This window comes from Hyperolius riggenbachi, chromosome 2 (assembly GCF_040937935.1).
Source record: "Hyperolius riggenbachi isolate aHypRig1 chromosome 2, aHypRig1.pri, whole genome shotgun sequence".
Taxonomy (NCBI): domain Eukaryota; kingdom Metazoa; phylum Chordata; class Amphibia; order Anura; family Hyperoliidae; genus Hyperolius; species Hyperolius riggenbachi.
Genome location: NC_090647.1, coordinates 569,264,513 through 569,283,999, shown reverse-complemented (window position 1 = coordinate 569,283,999; position 19,487 = coordinate 569,264,513).

The window sequence follows — 19,487 nt, the reverse complement described above, 5'->3', positions numbered from 1 at the left end:
GTTGCCAGAGGGGGATAAAGGCAATACAGCCGCGTTCCTGGCCTATTATTCAGTTAAGCGGGTGGGGGAAGAGGGCTTATAGAGAGGAGCACAAGGACCACCACGGAGTGCGAGCAGTGCCGCTGGCCAGCACTCGGTCAAGTTGATCTTTTGGTCTGATCGGTTGAACAGGCAATTGTTATCGGCCCCCTCAGCTGAGTGAAATCTAGCGTGTGTACAAGGCTTACGGACTGCAGATCATCCAAGCCTGAGCTCATGTCCAGCCGGTAACGGTGGGCGAAGGATCCACTGATGGCTGCTGGAAACGTATAGGATCATCTCCCTATAAATACGAAAAACTAAAGAAGAGCTCTGTCAGCACATTATCACTAAGGGAAGATGGCAGCCTTGCTTGGGTCATACCAGAAAATAGGAAGATTGGTGAAAGGTCAGTGAATTCGCAGCTGTGAGACTGCAGCCAGAACTGGTTAAAGTGAACCTTTAAACTTTTGCTAAGGACAGAAAGAAATAGAGAAATGCACCCTGTATATATTTAGAGAGTTTAGCCTGTCTAATTCTCTCCTCCTCTGTGATTAATCACAAGTGTAATTTGATCTCTCCCCTGTGTCAGGTGACTGCCATGGCAGAGCAGCTATTCTGTAAACGCAGGATGTTAACAATATGTCAGCTTCCATGAAAGCAGGAAGTAGACACACTGCAGATTTATTGCAGGATTTGTTATCAGCTGTAACAAAGAAATGTTTTTCTGTAAAGTTCATTATGCTGTTACTTATTGTTTAGAGCAGAGAGGAAGTTCGGAGTTCAGGTCCACTTTAGCAAATCCAGGCCAGATCTCCAGGATCTCTCATCTTCTTCACTTGCCTCCTCCAGCCTGGGAAGTCTTCAATAGATCAGGTCTCTCTGTGTTTCTGTTCAATTGCCTTTTTCATATTTTTAGTAAACTCCTTGCTTGCTTTAGTGAAATGGTGAATTATGGGTAGAGGGAATGTTGTAATAAAAGGTGCCCTGTCCTCCCAGCTCTCCATCCAGCTATCAGCCCATAGATCTCCTCGGCCCGAGCAGCACATTGCGGCCCCCACAGTCAAGTCATAAGATCCTCGGCCTGAGCAGCACATTGCGGCCCCCACAGTCCAGTCATAAGATCCTCACCCTGAGCAGCACATTGCGGCCCCCACAGTCCAGTCATAAGATCCTCGGCCCGAGCAGCACATTGCGGCCCCCACAGTCAAGTCATAAGATCCTCGGCCTGAGCAGCACATTGCGGCCCCCACAGTCCAGTCATAAGATCCTCACCCTGAGCAGCACATTGCGGCCCCCACAGTCCAGTCATAAGATCCTCAGCCCGAGCAGCACATTGCGGCCCCCACAGTCCAGTCATAAGATCCTCGGCCTGAGCAGCACATTGCGGCCCCCACAGTCCAGTCATAAGATCCTCACCCTGAGCAGCACATTGCGGCCCCCACAGTCCAGTCATAAGATCCTCACCCTGAGCAGCACATTGCGGCCCCCACAGTCCAGTCATAAGATCCTCACCCTGAGCAGCACATTGCGGCCCCCACAGTCCAGTCATAAGATCCTCGGCCCGAGCAGCACATTGCGGCCCTCACAGTCCAGTCATAAGATCCTCGGCCTGAGCAGCACATTGCGGCCCCCACAGTCCAGTCATAAGATCCTCGGCCCGAGCAGCACATTGCGATCCCACAGTCCAGTCATAAGATCCTCGGCCTGAGCAGCACATTGCGGCCCCCACAGTCCAGTCATAAGATCCTCGGCCCGAGCAGCACATTGCAGCCCCCACAGTCCAGTCATAAGATCCTCACCCTGAGCAGCACATTGCGGCCCCCACAGTCCAGTCATAAGATCCTCACCCTGAGCAGCACATTGCGGCCCCCACAGTCCAGTCATAAGATCCTCGGCCCGAGCAGCACATTGCGGCCCCCACAGTCCAGTCATAAGATCCTCACCCTGAGCAGCACATTGCGGCCCCCACAGTCCAGTCATAAGATCCTCGGCCTGAGCAGCACATTGCGACCCCACAGACCAGTCATAAGATCCTCGGCCTGAGCAGCACATTGCGGCCCCCACAGTCCAGTCATAAGATCCTCGGCCCGAGCAGCACATTGCGGCCCCCACAGTCCAGTCATAAGATCCTCGGCCTGAGCTGCACATTGCGGCCCCCACAGTCCAGTCATAAGATCCTCGGCCCGAGCAGCACATTGCGGCCCCCACAGTCCAGTCATAAGATCCTCACCCTGAGCAGCACATTGCGGCCCCCACAGTCCAGTCATAAGATCCTCGGCCTGAGCAGCACATTGCGGCCCCCACAGTCCAGTCATAAGATCCTCGGCCCGAGCAGCACATTGCGGCCCCCACAGTCCAGTCATAAGATCCTCGGCCCGAGCAGCACATTGCGGCCCCCACAGTCCAGTCATAAGATCCTCGGCCCGAGCAGCACATTGCGGCCCCCACAGTCCAGTCATAAGATCCTCGGCCCGAGCAGCATATTGCGGCCCCCACAGTCCAGTCATAAGATCCTCGGCCCGAGCAGCACATTGCGGCCCCCACAGTCCAGTCATAAGATCCTCACCCTGAGCAGCACATTGCGGCCCCCACAGTCCAGTCATAAGATCCTCGGCCCGAGCAGCACATTGCGGCCCCCACAGTCCAGTCATAAGATCCTCGGCCCGAGCAGCACATTGCAGCCCCCACAGTCCAGTCATAAGATCCTCACCCTGAGCAGCACATTGCGGCCCCCACAGTCCAGTCATAAGATCCTCGGCCCGAGCAGCACATTGCGGCCCCCACAGTCCAGTCATAAGATCCTCGGCCCGAGCAGCACATTGCGGCCCCCACAGTCCAGTCATAAGATCCTCGGCCCGAGCAGCACATTGCGGCCCCCACAGTCCAGTCATAAGATCCTCGGCCCGAGCAGCACATTGCGGCCCCCACAGTCCAGTCATAAGATCCTCGGCCCGAGCAGCACATTGCGGCCCCCACAGTCCAGTCATAAGATCCTCACCCTGAGCAGCACATTGCGGCCCCCACAGTCCAGTCATAAGATCCTCGGCCCGAGCAGCACATTGCGGCCCCCACAGTCCAGTCATAAGATCCTCGGCTCGAGCAGCACATTGCGGCCCCCACAGTCCAGTCATCAGATCCTCGGCCCGAGCAGCACATTGCAGCCCCCACAGTCCAGTCATAAGATCCTCACCCTGAGCAGCACATTGCGGCCCCCACAGTCCAGTCATAAGATCCTCACCCTGAGCAGCACATTGCGGCCCCCACAGTCCAGTCATAAGATCCTCGGCCCGAGCAGCACATTGCGGCCCCCACAGTCCAGTCATAAGATCCTCGGCCTGAGCAGCACATTGCGGCCCCCACAGTCCAGTCATAAGATCCTCGGCCTGAGCAGCACATTGCGGCCCCCACAGTCCAGTCATAAGATCCTCGGCCTGAGCAGCACATTGCGGCCCCCACAGTCCAGTCATAAGATCCTCGGCCTGAGCAGCACATTGCGGCCCCCACAGTCCAGTCATAAGATCCTCGGCCAGAGCAGCACATTGCGGCCCCCACAGTCCAGTCATAAGATCCTCGGCCTGAGCTGCACATTGCGGCCCCCACAGTCCAGTCATAAGATCCTCGGCCCGAGCAGCACATTGCGGCCCCCACAGTCCAGTCATAAGATCCTCACCCTGAGCAGCACATGGCGGCCCCCACAGTCCAGTCATAAGATCCTCGGCCTGAGCAGCACATTGCGGCCCCCACAGTCCAGTCATAAGATCCTCCCCCTGAGCAGCACATTGCGGCCCCCACAGTCCAGTCATAAGATCCTCCCCCTGAGCAGCACATTGCGGCCCCCACAGTCCAGTCATAAGATCCTCGGCCCGAGCAGCACATTGCGGCCCCCACAGCCCAGTCATAAGATCCTCGGCCCGAGCAGCACATTGCGGCCCCCACAGTCCAGTCATAAGATCCTCGGCCTGAGCAGCACATTGCGGCCCCCACAGTCCAGTCATAAGATTCTCGGCCCGAGCAGCACATTGCGGCCCCCACAGTCCAGTCATAAGATCCTCGGCCCGAGCAGCACATTGCGGCCCCCACAGTCCAGTCATAAGATCCTCGGCCCGAGCAGCACATTGCGGCCCCCACAGTCCAGTCATAAGATCCTCACCATGAGCAGCACATTGCGGCCCCCACAGTCCAGTCATAAGATCCTCGGCCCGAGCAGCACATTGCGGCCCCCACAGTCCAGTCATAAGATCCTCGGCCTGAGCAGCACATTGCGGCCCCCACAGTCCAGTCATAAGATCCTCGGCCTGAGCAGCACATTGCGGCCCCCACAGTCCAGTCATAAGATCCTCGGCCTGAGCAGCACATTGCGGCCCCCACAGTCCAGTCATAAAATCCTCGGCCTGAGCAGCACATTGCGGCCCCCACAGTCCAGTCATAAGATCCTCGGCCTGAGCTGCACATTGCGGCCCCCACAGTCCAGTCATAAGATCCTCGGCCCGAGCAGCACATTGCGGCCCCCACAGTCCAGTCATAAGATCCTCACCCTGAGCAGCACATTGCGGCCCCCACAGTCCAGTCATAAGATCCTCGGCCTGAGCTGCACATTGCGGCCCCCACAGTCCAGTCATAAGATCCTCGGCCCGAGCAGCACATTGCGGCCCCCACAGTCCAGTCATAAGATCCTCACCCTGAGCAGCACATTGCGGCCCCCACAGACCAGTCATAAGATCCTCGGCCCGAGCAGCACATTGCGGCCCCCACAGTCAAGTCATAAGATCCTCGGCCTGAGCAGCACATTGCGGCCCCCACAGTCCAGTCATAAGATCCTCACCCTGAACAGCACATTGCGGCCCCCACAGTCCAGTCATAAGATCCTCGGCCCGAGCAGCACATTGCGGCCCCCACAGTCCAGTCATAAGATCCTCGGCCTGAGCAGCACATTGCGGCCCCCACAGTCCAGTCATAAGATCCTCACCCTGAGCAGCACATTGCGGCCCCCACAGTCCAGTCATAAGATCCTCACCCTGAGCAGCACATTGCGGCCCCCACAGTCCAGTCATAAGATCCTCGGCCTGAGCAGCACATTGCGGCCCCCACAGTCCAGTCATAAGATCCTCGGCCCGAGCAGCACATTGCAGCCCCCACAGTCCAGTCATAAGATCCTCACCCTGAGCAGCACATTGCGGCCCCCACAGTCCAGTCATAAGATCCTCACCCTGAGCAGCACATTGCGGCCCCCACAGTCCAGTCATAAGATCCTCGGCCTGAGCAGCACATTGCGACCCCACAGACCAGTCATAAGATCCTCGGCCTGAGCAGCACATTGCGGCCCCCACAGTCCAGTCATAAGATCCTCGGCCCGAGCAGCACATTGCGGCCCCCACAGTCCAGTCATAAGATCCTCGGCCCGAGCAGCACATTGCGGCCCCCACAGTCCAGTCATAAGATCCTCGGCCCGAGCAGCACATTGCGGCCCCCACAGTCCAGTCATAAGATCCTCGGCCTGAGCTGCACATTGCGGCCCCCACAGTCCAGTCATAAGATCCTCGGCCCGAGCAGCACATTGCGGCCCCCACAGTCCAGTCATAAGATCCTCGGCCCGAGCAGCACATTGCGGCCCCCACAGTCCAGTCATAAGATCCTCGGCCTGAGCAGCACATTGCGGCCCCCACAGTCCAGTCATAAGATCCTCGGCCTGAGCAGCACATTGCGGCCCCCACAGTACAGTCATAAGATCCTCGGCCAGAGCAGCACATTGCGGCCCCCACAGTCCAGTCATAAGATCCTCGGCCTGAGCTGCACATTGCGGCCCCCACAGTCCAGTCATAAGATCCTCGGCCCGAGCAGCACATTGCGGCCCCCACAGTCCAGTCATAAGATCCTCACCCTGAGCAGCACATTGCGGCCCCCACAGTCCAGTCATAAGATCCTCGGCCTGAGCAGCACATTGCGGCCCCCACAGTCCAGTCATAAGATCCTCCCCCTGAGCAGCACATTGCGGCCCCCACAGTCCAGTCATAAGATCCTCCCCCTGAGCAGCACATTGCGGCCCCCACAGTCCAGTCATAAGATCCTCGGCCCGAGCAGCACATTGCGGCCCCCACAGCCCAGTCATAAGATCCTCGGCCCGAGCAGCACATTGCGGCCCCCACAGTCCAGTCATAAGATCCTCGGCCTAAGCAGCACATTGCGGCCCCCACAGTCCAGTCATAAGATCCTCGGCCCGAGCAGCACATTGCGGCCCCCACAGTCCAGTCATAAGATCCTCGGCCCGAGCAGCACATTGCGGCCCCCACAGTCCAGTCATAAGATCCTCGGCCCGAGCAGCACATTGCGGCCCCCACAGTCCAGTCATAAGATCCTCACCCTGAGCAGCACATTGCGGCCCCCACAGTCCAGTCATAAGATCCTCGGCCCGAGCAGCACATTGCGGCCCCCACAGTCCAGTCATAAGATCCTCGGCCTGAGCAGCACATTGCGGCCCCCACAGTCCAGTCATAAGATCCTCACCCTGAGCAGCACATTGCGGCCCCCACAGTCCAGTCATAAGATCCTCGGCCTGAGCTGCACATTGCGGCCCCCACAGTCCAGTCATAAGATCCTCGGCCCGAGCAGCACATTGCGGCCCCCACAGTCCAGTCATAAGATCCTCGGCCTGAGCAGCACATTGCGGCCCCCACAGTCCAGTCATAAGATCCTCGGCCTGAGCAGCACATTGCGGCCCCCACAGTCCAGTCATAAGATCCTCGGCCTGAGCAGCACATTGCGGCCCCCACAGTCCAGTCATAAGATCCTCGGCCTGAGCAGCACATTGCGGCCCCCACAGTCCAGTCATAAGATCCTCGGCCAGAGCAGCACATTGCGGCCCCCACAGTCCAGTCATAAGATCCTCGGCCTGAGCTGCACATTGCGGCCCCCACAGTCCAGTCATAAGATCCTCGGCCCGAGCAGCACATTGCGGCCCCCACAGTCCAGTCATAAGATCCTCACCCTGAGCAGCACATGGCGGCCCCCACAGTCCAGTCATAAGATCCTCGGCCTGAGCAGCACATTGCGGCCCCCACAGTCCAGTCATAAGATCCTCCCCCTGAGCAGCACATTGCGGCCCCCACAGTCCAGTCATAAGATCCTCCCCCTGAGCAGCACATTGCGGCCCCCACAGTCCAGTCATAAGATCCTCGGCCCGAGCAGCACATTGCGGCCCCCACAGCCCAGTCATAAGATCCTCGGCCCGAGCAGCACATTGCGGCCCCCACAGTCCAGTCATAAGATCCTCGGCCTGAGCAGCACATTGCGGCCCCCACAGTCCAGTCATAAGATTCTCGGCCCGAGCAGCACATTGCGGCCCCCACAGTCCAGTCATAAGATCCTCGGCCCGAGCAGCACATTGCGGCCCCCACAGTCCAGTCATAAGATCCTCGGCCCGAGCAGCACATTGCGGCCCCCACAGTCCAGTCATAAGATCCTCACCATGAGCAGCACATTGCGGCCCCCACAGTCCAGTCATAAGATCCTCGGCCCGAGCAGCACATTGCGGCCCCCACAGTCCAGTCATAAGATCCTCGGCCTGAGCAGCACATTGCGGCCCCCACAGTCCAGTCATAAGATCCTCGGCCTGAGCAGCACATTGCGGCCCCCACAGTCCAGTCATAAGATCCTCGGCCTGAGCAGCACATTGCGGCCCCCACAGTCCAGTCATAAAATCCTCGGCCTGAGCAGCACATTGCGGCCCCCACAGTCCAGTCATAAGATCCTCGGCCTGAGCTGCACATTGCGGCCCCCACAGTCCAGTCATAAGATCCTCGGCCCGAGCAGCACATTGCGGCCCCCACAGTCCAGTCATAAGATCCTCACCCTGAGCAGCACATTGCGGCCCCCACAGTCCAGTCATAAGATCCTCGGCCTGAGCTGCACATTGCGGCCCCCACAGTCCAGTCATAAGATCCTCGGCCCGAGCAGCACATTGCGGCCCCCACAGTCCAGTCATAAGATCCTCACCCTGAGCAGCACATTGCGGCCCCCACAGACCAGTCATAAGATCCTCGGCCCGAGCAGCACATTGCGGCCCCCACAGTCAAGTCATAAGATCCTCGGCCTGAGCAGCACATTGCGGCCCCCACAGTCCAGTCATAAGATCCTCACCCTGAACAGCACATTGCGGCCCCCACAGTCCAGTCATAAGATCCTCGGCCCGAGCAGCACATTGCGGCCCCCACAGTCCAGTCATAAGATCCTCGGCCTGAGCAGCACATTGCGGCCCCCACAGTCCAGTCATAAGATCCTCACCCTGAGCAGCACATTGCGGCCCCCACAGTCCAGTCATAAGATCCTCACCCTGAGCAGCACATTGCGGCCCCCACAGTCCAGTCATAAGATCCTCGGCCTGAGCAGCACATTGCGGCCCCCACAGTCCAGTCATAAGATCCTCGGCCCGAGCAGCACATTGCAGCCCCCACAGTCCAGTCATAAGATCCTCACCCTGAGCAGCACATTGCGGCCCCCACAGTCCAGTCATAAGATCCTCACCCTGAGCAGCACATTGCGGCCCCCACAGTCCAGTCATAAGATCCTCGGCCTGAGCAGCACATTGCGACCCCACAGACCAGTCATAAGATCCTCGGCCTGAGCAGCACATTGCGGCCCCCACAGTCCAGTCATAAGATCCTCGGCCCGAGCAGCACATTGCGGCCCCCACAGTCCAGTCATAAGATCCTCGGCCCGAGCAGCACATTGCGGCCCCCACAGTCCAGTCATAAGATCCTCGGCCCGAGCAGCACATTGCGGCCCCCACAGTCCAGTCATAAGATCCTCGGCCTGAGCTGCACATTGCGGCCCCCACAGTCCAGTCATAAGATCCTCGGCCCGAGCAGCACATTGCGGCCCCCACAGTCCAGTCATAAGATCCTCGGCCCGAGCAGCACATTGCGGCCCCCACAGTCCAGTCATAAGATCCTCGGCCTGAGCAGCACATTGCGGCCCCCACAGTCCAGTCATAAGATCCTCGGCCTGAGCAGCACATTGCGGCCCCCACAGTACAGTCATAAGATCCTCGGCCAGAGCAGCACATTGCGGCCCCCACAGTCCAGTCATAAGATCCTCGGCCTGAGCTGCACATTGCGGCCCCCACAGTCCAGTCATAAGATCCTCGGCCCGAGCAGCACATTGCGGCCCCCACAGTCCAGTCATAAGATCCTCACCCTGAGCAGCACATTGCGGCCCCCACAGTCCAGTCATAAGATCCTCGGCCTGAGCAGCACATTGCGGCCCCCACAGTCCAGTCATAAGATCCTCCCCCTGAGCAGCACATTGCGGCCCCCACAGTCCAGTCATAAGATCCTCCCCCTGAGCAGCACATTGCGGCCCCCACAGTCCAGTCATAAGATCCTCGGCCCGAGCAGCACATTGCGGCCCCCACAGCCCAGTCATAAGATCCTCGGCCCGAGCAGCACATTGCGGCCCCCACAGTCCAGTCATAAGATCCTCGGCCTAAGCAGCACATTGCGGCCCCCACAGTCCAGTCATAAGATCCTCGGCCCGAGCAGCACATTGCGGCCCCCACAGTCCAGTCATAAGATCCTCGGCCCGAGCAGCACATTGCGGCCCCCACAGTCCAGTCATAAGATCCTCGGCCCGAGCAGCACATTGCGGCCCCCACAGTCCAGTCATAAGATCCTCACCCTGAGCAGCACATTGCGGCCCCCACAGTCCAGTCATAAGATCCTCGGCCCGAGCAGCACATTGCGGCCCCCACAGTCCAGTCATAAGATCCTCGGCCTGAGCAGCACATTGCGGCCCCCACAGTCCAGTCATAAGATCCTCACCCTGAGCAGCACATTGCGGCCCCCACAGTCCAGTCATAAGATCCTCGGCCTGAGCTGCACATTGCGGCCCCCACAGTCCAGTCATAAGATCCTCGGCCCGAGCAGCACATTGCGGCCCCCACAGTCCAGTCATAAGATCCTCACCCTGAGCAGCACATTGCGGCCCCCACAGTCCAGTCATAAGATCCTCGGCCCGAGCAGCACATTGCGGCCCCCACAGTCAAGTCATAAGATCCTCGGCCTGAGCAGCACATTGCGGCCCCCACAGTCCAGTCATAAGATCCTCACCCTGAGCAGCACATTGCGGCCCCCACAGTCCAGTCATAAGATCCTCGGCCCGAGCAGCACATTGCGGCCCCCACAGTCCAGTCATAAGATCCTCGGCCTGAGCAGCACATTGCGGCCCCCACAGTCCAGTCATAAGATCCTCACCCTGAGCAGCACATTGCGGCCCCCACAGTCCAGTCATAAGATCCTCACCCTGAGCAGCACATTGCGGCCCCCACAGTCCAGTCATAAGATCCTCGGCCTGAGCAGCACATTGCGGCCCCCACAGTCCAGTCATAAGATCCTCGGCCCGAGCAGCACATTGCAGCCCCCACAGTCCAGTCATAAGATCCTCACCCTGAGCAGCACATTGCGGCCCCCACAGTCCAGTCATAAGATCCTCACCCTGAGCAGCACATTGCGGCCCCCACAGTCCAGTCATAAGATCCTCGGCCCGAGCAGCACATTGCGGCCCCCACAGTCCAGTCATAAGATCTTCGGTCTGAGCAGCACATTGCGGCCCCCACAGTCCAGTCATAAGATCCTCGGCCTGAGCAGCACATTGCGACCCCCACAGTCCAGTCATAAGATCCTCACCCTGAGCAGCACATTGCGACCCCACAGACCAGTCATAAGATCCTCGGCCCGAGCAGCACATTGCGGCCCCCACAGTCCAGTCATAAGATCCTCACCCTGAGCAGCACATTGCGACCCCACAGACCAGTCATAAGATCCTCGGCCTGAGCCGCACATTGCGGCCCCCACAGTCCAGTCATAAGATCCTCGGCCCGAGCAGCACATTGCGGCCCCCACAGTCCAGTCATAAGATCCTCGGCCTGAGCTGCACATTGCGGCCCCCACAGTCCAGTCATAAGATCCTCGGCCCGAGCAGCACATTGCGGCCCCCACAGTCCAGTCATAAGATCCTCACCCTGAGCAGCACATTGTGGCCCCCACAGTCCAGTTATAAGATCCTCGGCCTGAGCAGCACATTGCGGCCCCCACAGTCCAGTCATAAGATCCTCGGCCCGAGCAGCACATTGCGGCCCCCACAGTCCAGTCATAAGATCCTCGGCCCGAGCAGCACATTGCGGCCCCCACAGTCCAGTCATAAGATCCTCGGCCCGAGCAGCACATTGCGGCCCCCACAGTCCAGTCATAAGATCCTCGGCCCGAGCAGCACATTGCGGCCCCCACAGTCCAGTCATAAGATCCTCGGCCCGAGCAGCACATTGCGGCCCCCACAGTCCAGTCATAAGATCCTCGGCCCGAGCAGCACATTGCGGCCCCCACAGTCCAGTCATAAGATCCTCGGCCCGAGCAGCACATTGCGGCCCCCACAGTCCAGTCATAAGATCCTCACCCTGAGCAGCACATTGCGGCCCCCACAGTCCAGTCATAAGATCCTCGGCCCGAGCAGCACATTGCGGCCCCCACAGTCCAGTCATAAGATCCTCGGCCCGAGCAGCACATTGCGGCCCCCACAGTCCAGTCATAAGATCCTCACCCTGAGCAGCACATTGCGGCCCCCACAGTCCAGTCATAAGATCCTCGGCCCGAGCAGCACATTGCGGCCCCCACAGTCCAGTCATAAGATCCTCGGCCTGAGCAGCACATTGCGGCCCCCACAGTCCAGTCATAAGATCCTCGGCCCGAGCAGCACATTGCGGCCCCCACAGTCCAGTCATAAGATCCTCGGCCTGAGCAGCACATTGCGGCCCCCACAGTCCAGTCATAAAATCCTCGGCCTGAGCAGCACATTGCGGCCCCCACAGTCCAGTCATAAGATCCTCGGCCTGAGCTGCACATTGCGGCCCCCACAGTCCAGTCATAAGATCCTCGGCCCGAGCAGCACATTGCGGCCCCCACAGTCCAGTCATAAGATCCTCACCCTGAGCAGCACATTGCGGCCCCCACAGTCCAGTCATAAGATCCTCGGCCTGAGCTGCACATTGCGGCCCCCACAGTCCAGTCATAAGATCCTCGGCCCGAGCAGCACATTGCGGCCCCCACAGTCCAGTCATAAGATCCTCACCCTGAGCAGCACATTGCGGCCCCCACAGTCCAGTCATAAGATCCTCGGCCCGAGCAGCACATTGCGGCCCCCACAGTCAAGTCATAAGACCCTCGGCCTGAGCAGCACATTGCGGCCCCCACAGTCCAGTCATAAGATCCTCGGCCTGAGCAGCACATTGCGGCCCCCACAGTCCAGTCATAAGATCCTCACCCTGAGCAGCACATTGCGGCCCCCACAGTCCAGTCATAAGATCCTCGGCCCGAGCAGCACATTGCGGCCCCCACAGTCCAGTCATAAGATCCTCGGCCTGAGCAGCACATTGCGGCCCCCACAGTCCAGTCATAAGATCCTCACCCTGAGCAGCACATTGCGGCCCCCACAGTCCAGTCATAAGATCCTCACCCTGAGCAGCACATTGCGGCCCCCACAGTCCAGTCATAAGATCCTCGGCCTGAGCAGCACATTGCGGCCTCCACAGTCCAGTCATAAGATCCTCGGCCCGAGCAGCACATTGCAGCCCCCACAGTCCAGTCATAAGATCCTCACCCTGAGCAGCACATTGCGGCCCCCACAGTCCAGTCATAAGATCCTCACCCTGAGCAGCACATTGCGGCCCCCACAGTCCAGTCATAAGATCCTCGGCCCGAGCAGCACATTGCGGCCCCCACAGTCCAGTCATAAGATCCTCGGTCTGAGCAGCACATTGCGACCCCCACAGTCCAGTCATAAGATCCTCACCCTGAGCAGCACATTGCGACCCCACAGACCAGTCATAAGATCCTCGGCCCGAGCAGCACATTGCGGCCCCCACAGTCCAGTCATAAGATCCTCACCCTGAGCAGCACATTGCGACCCCACAGACCAGTCATAAGATCCTCGCCCTGAGCCGCACATTGCGGCCCCCACAGTCCAGTCATAAGATCCTCGGCCCGAGCAGCACATTGCGGCCCCCACAGTCCAGTCATAAGATCCTCGGCCTGAGCTGCACATTGCGGCCCCCACAGTCCAGTCATAAGATCCTCACCCTGAGCAGCACATTGTGGCCCCCACAGTCCAGTTATAAGATCCTCGGCCTGAGCAGCACATTGCGGCCCCCACAGTCCAGTCATAAGATCCTCGGCCCGAGCAGCACATTGCGGCCCCCACAGTCCAGTCATAAGATCCTCGGCCCGAGCAGCACATTGCGGCCCCCACAGTCCAGTCATAAGATCCTCGGCCCGAGCAGCACATTGCGGCCCCCACAGTCCAGTCATAAGATCCTCGGCCCGAGCAGCACATTGCGGCCCCCACAGTCCAGTCATAAGATCCTCGGCCCGAGCAGCACATTGCGGCCCCCACAGTCCAGTCATAAGATCCTCGGCCCGAGCAGCACATTGCGGCCCCCACAGTCCAGTCATAAGATCCTCGGCCCGAGCAGCACATTGCGGCCCCCACAGTCCAGTCATAAGATCCTCACCCTGAGCAGCACATTGCGGCCCCCACAGTCCAGTCATAAGATCCTCGGCCCGAGCAGCACATTGCGGCCCCCACAGTCCAGTCATAAGATCCTCGGCTCGAGCAGCACATTGCGGCCCCCACAGTCCAGTCATCAGATCCTCGGCCCGAGCAGCACATTGCAGCCCCCACAGTCCAGTCATAAGATCCTCACCCTGAGCAGCACATTGCGGCCCCCACAGTCCAGTCATAAGATCCTCACCCTGAGCAGCACATTGCGGCCCCCACAGTCCAGTCATAAGATCCTCGGCCCGAGCAGCACATTGCGGCCCCCACAGTCCAGTCATAAGATCCTCGGCCCGAGCAGCACATTGCGGCCCCCACAGTCCAGTCATAAGATCCTCGGCCTGAGCAGCACATTGCGGCCCCCACAGTCCAGTCATAAGATCCTCCCCCTGAGCAGCACATTGCGGCCCCCACAGTCCAGTCATAAGATCCTCCCCCTGAGCAGCACATTGCGGCCCCCACAGTCCAGTCATAAGATCCTCGGCCCGAGCAGCACATTGCGGCCCCCACAGCCCAGTCATAAGATCCTCGGCCCGAGCAGCACATTGCGGCCCCCACAGTCCAGTCATAAGATCCTCGGCCTGAGCAGCACATTGCGGCCCCCACAGTCCAGTCATAAGATCCTCGGCCCGAGCAGCACATTGCGGCCCCCACAGTCCAGTCATAAGATCCTCGGCCCGAGCAGCACATTGCGGCCCCCACAGTCCAGTCATAAGATCCTCGGCCCGAGCAGCACATTGCGGCCCCCACAGTCCAGTCATAAGATCCTCGGCCCGAGCAGCACATTGCGGCCCCCACAGTCCAGTCATAAGATCCTCGGCCTGAGCTGCACATTGCGGCCCCCACAGTCCAGTCATAAGATCCTCGGCCCGAGCAGCACATTGCGGCCCCCACAGTCCAGTCATAAGATCCTCACCCTGAGCAGCACATTGCGGCCCCCACAGTCCAGTCATAAGATCCTCGGCCTGAGCAGCACATTGCGGCCCCCACAGTCCAGTCATAAGATCCTCGGCCCGAGCAGCACATTGCGGCCCCCACAGTCCAGTCATAAGATCCTCGGCCCGAGCAGCACATTGCGGCCCCCACAGTCCAGTCATAAGATCCTCGGCCCGAGCAGCACATTGCGGCCCCCACAGTCCAGTCATAAGATCCTCGGCCCGAGCAGAACATTGCGGCCCCCACAGTCCAGTCATAAGATCCTCGGCCCGAGCAGCACATTGCGGCCCCCACAGTCCAGTCATAAGATCCTCGGCCCGAGCAGCACATTGCGGCCCCCACAGTCCAGTCATAAGATCCTCGGCCCGAGCAGCACATTGCGGCCCCCACAGTCCAGTCATAAGATCCTCACCCTGAGCAGCACATTGCGGCCCCCACAGTCCAGTCATAAGATCCTCGGCCCGAGCAGCACATTGCGGCCCCCACAGTCCAGTCATAAGATCCTCACCCTGAGCAGCACATTGCGGCCCCCACAGTCCAGTCATAAGATCCTCACCCTGAGCAGCACATTGCGGCCCCCACAGTCCAGTCATAAGATCCTCGGCCTGAGCAGCACATTGCGGCCCCCACAGTCCAGTCATAAGATCCTCGGCCCGAGCAGCACATTGCGGCCCCCACAGTCCAGTCATAAGATCCTCGGCCCGAGCAGCACATTGCGGCCCCCACAGTCCAGTCATAAGATCCTCGGCCCGAGCAGCACATTGCGGCCCCCACAGTCCAGTCATAAGATCCTCACCCTGAGCAGCACATTGCGGCCCCCACAGTCCAGTCATAAGATCCTCGGCCCGAGCAGCACATTGCGGCCCCCACAGTCCAGTCATAAGATCCTCGGCCCGAGCAGCACATTGCGGCCCCCACAGTCCAGTCATAAGATCCTCGGCCCGAGCAGCACATTGCGGCCCCCACAGTCCAGTCATAAGATTCTCGGCCCGAGCAGCACATTGCGGCCCCCACAGTCCAGTCATAAGATCCTCACCCTGAGCAGCACATTGCGGCCCCCACAGTCCAGTCATAAGATCCTCGGCCCGAGCAGCACATTGCGGCCCCCACAGTCCAGTCATAAGATCCTCGGCCCGAGCAGCACATTGCGGCCCCCACAGTCCAGTCATAAGATCCTCGGCCTGAGCAGCACATTGCAGCCCCCACAGTCCAGTCATAAGATCCTCGGCCCGAGCAGCACATTGCGGCCCCCACAGTCCAGTCATAAGATCCTTGGCCTGAGCAGCACATTGCGGCCCCCACAGTCCAGTCATAAGATCCTCGGCCTGAGCAGCACATTGCGGCCCCCACAGTCCAGTCATAAGATCCTCGGCCCGAGCAGCACATTGCGGCCCCCACAGTCCAGTCATAAGATCCTCACCCTGAGCAGCACATTGCGGCCCCCACAGTCCAGTCATAAGATCCTCGGCCTGAGCAGCACATTGCGGCCCCCACAGTCCAGTCATAAGATCCTCGGCCTGAGCAGCACATTGCGGCCCCCACAGTCCAGTCATAAGATCCTCGGCCCGAGCAGCACATTGCGGCCCCCACAGTCCAGTCATAAGATCCTCGGCCCGAGCAGCACATTGCGGCCCCCACAGTCCAGTCATAAGATCCTCGGCCCGAGCAGCACATTGCGGCCCCCACAGTCCAGTCATAAGATCCTCGGCCCGAGCAGCACATTGCGGCCCCCACAGTCCAGTCATAAGATCCTCACCCTGAGCAGCACATTGCGGCCCCCACAGTCCAGTCATAAGATCCTCACCCTGAGCAGCACATTGCGGCCCCCACAGTCCAGTCATAAGATCCTCGGCCCAAGCAGCACATTGCGGCCCCCACAGTCCAGTCATAAGATCCTCGGCCCGAGCAGCACATTGCGGCCCCCACAGTCCAGTCATAAGATCCTCGGCCTGAGCAGCACATTGCAGCCCCCACAGTCCAGTCATAAGATCCTCGGCCCGAGCAGCACATTGCGGCCCCCACAGTCCAGTCATAAGATCCTTGGCCTGAGCAGCACATTGCGGCCCCCACAGTCCAGTCATAAGATCCTCGGCCTGAGCAGCACATTGCGGCCCCCACAGTCCAGTCATAAGATCCTCGGCCCGAGCAGCACATTGCGGCCCCCACAGTCCAGTCATAAGATCCTCACCCTGAGCAGCACATTGCGGCCCCCACAGTCCAGTCATAAGATCCTCGGCCTGAGCAGCACATTGCGGCCCCCACAGTCCAGTCATAAGATCCTCGGCCTGAGCAGCACATTGCGGCCCCCACAGTCCAGTCATAAGATCCTCGGCCCGAGCAGCACATTGCGGACCCCACAGTCCAGTCATAAGATACTCGGCCCGAGCAGCACATTGCGGCCCCCACAGTCCAGTCATAAGATCCTCGGCCCGAGCAGCACATTGCGGCCCCCACAGTCCAGTCATAAGATCCTCGGCCCGAGCAGCACATTGCGGCCCCCACAGTCCAGTCATAAGATCCTCGGCCCGAGCAGCACATTGCGGCCCCCACAGTCCAGTCATAAGATCCTCGGCCCGAGCAGCACATTGCGGCCCCCACAGTCCAGTCATAAGATCCTCACCCTGAGCAGCACATTGCGGCCCCCACAGTCCAGTCATAAGATCCTCGGCCCGAGCAGCACATTGCGGCCCCCACAGTCCAGTCATAAGATCCTCGGCCCGAGCAGCACATTGCGGCCCCCACAGTCCAGTCATAAGATCCTCACCCTGAGCAGCACATTGCGGCCCCCACAGTCCAGTCATAAGATCCTCACCCTGAGCAGCACATTGCGGCCCCCACAGTCCAGTCATAAGATCCTCGGCCTGAGCAGCACATTGCGGCCCCCACAGTCCAGTCATAAGATCCTCGGCCCGAGCAGCACATTGCGGCCCCCACAGTCCAGTCATAAGATCCTCGGCCCGAGCAGCACATTGCGGCCCCCACAGTCCAGTCAAAAGATCCTCGGCCCGAGCAGCACATTGCGGCCCCCACAGTCCAGTCATAAGATCCTCACCCTGAGCAGCACATTGCGGCCCCCACAGTCCAGTCATAAGATCCTCGGCCCGAGCAGCACATTGCGGCCCCCACAGTCCAGTCATAAGATCCTCGGCCCGAGCAGCACATTGCGGCCCCCACAGTCCAGTCATAAGATCCTCGGCCCGAGCAGCACATTGCGGCCCCCACAGTCCAGTCATAAGATCCTCGGCCCGAGCAGCACATTGCGACCCCCACAGTCCAGTCATAAGATCCTCGGCCCGAGCAGCACATTGCGGCCCCCACAGTCCAGTCATAAGATCCTCGGCCTGAGCAGCACATTGCAGCCCCCACAGTCCAGTCATAAGATCCTCGGCCCGAGCAGCACATTGCGGCCCCCACAGTCCAGTCATAAGATCCTCGGCCTGAGCAGCACATTGCGGCCCCCAAAGTCCAGTCATAAGATCCTCGGCCTGAGCAGCACATTGCAGCCCCCACAGTCCAGTCATAAGATCCTCACCCTGAGCAGCACATTGCGGCCCCCACAGTCCAGTCATAAGATCCTCGGCCCGAGCAGCACATTGCGGCCCCCACAGTCCAGTCATAAGATCCTCGGCCTGAGCAGCACACTGCAGCCCCCACAGTCCAGTCATACGATCCTCACCCTGAGCAGCACATTGCGGCCCCCAAAGTCCAGTCATAAGATCCTCGGCCCGAGCAGCACATTGCGGCCCCCACAGTCCAGTCATAAGATCCTCACCCTGAGCAGCACATTGCGGCCCCCACAGTCCAGTCATAAGATCCTCACCCTGAGCAGCACATTGCGGCCCCCACAGTCCAGTCATAAGATCCTCGGCCCGAGCAGCACATTGCGGCCCCCACAGTCCAGTCATAAGATCCTCGGCCGGAGCAGCACATTGCGGCCCCCACAGTCCAGTCATAAGATCCTCGGCCTGAGCAGCACATTGCGGCCCCCACAGTCCAGTCATAAGATCCTTGGCCTGAGCAGCACATTGTGGCCCCCACAGTCCAGTCATAAGATCCTCGGCCCGAGCAGCACATTGCGGCCCCCACAGTCCAGTCATAAGATCCTCACCCTGAGCAGCACATTGCGGCCCCCACAGTCCAGTCATAAGATCCTCGGCCTAAGCAGCACATTGCGGCCCCCACAGTCCAGTCATAAGATCCTCACCCTGAGCAGCACATTGCGGCCCCCACAGTCCAGTCATAAGATCCTCGGCCCGAGCAGCACATTGCGGCCCCCACAGTCCAGTCATAAGATCCTCGGCCTGAGCAGCACATTGCGGCCCCCACAGTCTAGTCATAAGATCCTCGGCCTGAGCAGCACATTGTGGCCCCCACAGTCCAGTCATAAGATCCTCGGCCTGAGCAGCACATTGCGGCCCCCACAGTCCAGTCATAAGATCCTCGGCCTGAGCAGCACATTGCGGCCCTCACAGTCCAGTCATAAGATCCTCGGCCCGAGCAGCACATTGCGGCCCCCACAGTCCAGTCATAAGATCCTCGGCCCGAGCAGCACATTGCGGCCCCCACAGTCCAGTCATAAGATCCTCACCCTGAGCAGCACATTGCGGCCCCCACAGTCCAGTCATAAGATCCTCGGCCTGAGCAGCACATTGCGGCCCCCACAGTCCAGTCATAAGTTCCTCGGCCCGAGCAGCACATTGCGGCCCCCACAGTCCAGTCATAAGATCCTCACCCTGAGCAGCACACTGCGGCCCCTACAGTCCAGTCATAAGATCCTCGGCCCGAGCAGCACATTGCGGCCCCCACAGTCCAGTCATAAGATCCTCGGCCCGAGCAGCACATTGCGGCCCCCACAGTCCAGTCATAAGATCCTCGGCCTGAGCAGCACATTGCGGCCCCCACAGTCCAGTCATAAGATCCTCGGCCCGAGCAGC